Source organism: Nicotiana tabacum, chromosome 19 (genome assembly GCF_000715075.1).
Source record: "Nicotiana tabacum cultivar K326 chromosome 19, ASM71507v2, whole genome shotgun sequence".
NCBI lineage: Eukaryota > Viridiplantae > Streptophyta > Magnoliopsida > Solanales > Solanaceae > Nicotiana > Nicotiana tabacum.
The window spans coordinates 25,995,127-25,996,915 of NC_134098.1; positions in this window are offsets into that span (position 1 = coordinate 25,995,127).

The following is a 1,789-nucleotide window of genomic DNA, read 5'->3' on the forward strand; positions in this document are numbered from 1 at the left end:
TATGGGTATATGGGAATCATAAAATAATCGAGTGGTTATTTGCGAAGGATGTAGTGTATATGGAGTAGGAATTTGCTCGATTGCTTAAGAGTGTGGGCTACTCCCTTGGGTGTTGGTGTACTAATGGGGCACATGTCGTTCGGTCCGTTTGGTCGGTTCAATTGAGATTTGGGTAGAGTGGATGAATCTCGAGAATAGTTCTAATGGATTCAAGATTTATATGTAGCGGTTTGGAATTTTCAAGATTTGTATTTGGCTAGAAAATTGAGATTTACATCGGATGGTGTCGAGACTTGTATCATTTTTATACCATTGTAAATTATGCATTTCTGCGTCAAGAAGGTGAAGGAAACAGTTTTAGGTTCACATAAGGTCTCTTTAGAGTGGGTGCCGCGGTTGTGGCCCTTTGGGGTGCTTAAGAGGGAAGTCAACAGCTTATGGGGCTTAGGGCTTTGTGGTTTTATACTAGGGTCTCTTGTGTGGTGAATTTTGGTTAAGGATCATGGTGTTCCAGCAAGGAGAAGTATCAATTTGAATGCAATTGGAAGGGGCTTGGAGAAATAGGACAGTGTTGTAGTAGGTTGGATCAGCACAATAATGGATATAATCGGTTCTTTGGGTACTTATGATGTGGCTAGTCTCCACAGGTGTTTCGTGGCAATGCTCTTGGGTTCTGGCGACCTGCGTGGCTGGGTAAGTTAGAGAGATTCAGTTTTGATAGCTTGGTTGTGTGCAAATGGGTTTCAAAGAGTTCTTAATGTGTTTTACCACGGTTTGAGGAGTATATTTCCTACCGGCGTGAGGAATATGTTGCGTATTAGGATTTTCTCCGGGATGAGATCAAATGGAAGGTTTCTGACCGATCGGGTATGTATTCTGCTTGTGACTCAGAGTTGATAATGATGCGGTGTGTTGTGTGGGATTGATATTTGCATGTGCCCTCACTGGTTAGTTTGGAAGAGAACGATATAAATTCGTAGGCAGCATGGACGGTTTCAGATGACTAGGTAAATGATATTACTAATCGGTATGGCCTGATGAGAGTATACATTTTAGAAGGGGCAATGTGTTTTGATTTATGGATACTTCATTGGTACTGCGACACTCTTCTGGTTGATCGACTGCTGATATTCAAATTTTGCTATGTGGCATAGAAGAATTTTAGAAGTATTCCTCATGGGATGATCGTGTATGAGAGATGTGTAGACATTTGGGCGGTGGAGATAGAATCAGAAATGGTGATTCGTGTGTTCTATGGATTTGGAGACCGGGAGTTCTCAGGAGCAGACTGTTTCATGGTTGTGGACTGTGAAGTCATGGCCGAAGCTAGCCAGATGATAGTATGTGTTATGATTCAGTCATTGTGAGCTTTCGGAGGGTTATTTATCCATGCATGGGTGCCCGGAGTTGATTTGGGAGTCCATTGGTAGGCCCAATTAGGATGTGTATTCTACACCGAGCCGGATTGGTTGGCTCCATACTGCTATTATTGAGGGATGTGCCATTCGGTTGTTGTTGAGCTTATTCGTGTTCTGATATGTTTGGTGAGTTACTCTTCTATGCTACAAGGAGTTGTGATTCGTTGGTTTTAGGCACACATGGTGCGGTTCTATTCTGGTCTTATAGCATAATTTGAGCGAGATGAGTAGTTGGGTATTGCATGATTGAGGGCGTATTGGTTATGTTCTTTCGAGTTTTGTGTGGCATTGTGTCATCTGCTTCTCCGTGGTTATGGTAATGCACCTTGGGTACTTGATGTCAGATTGCGTGTGGTTATTGATTTTGAGCA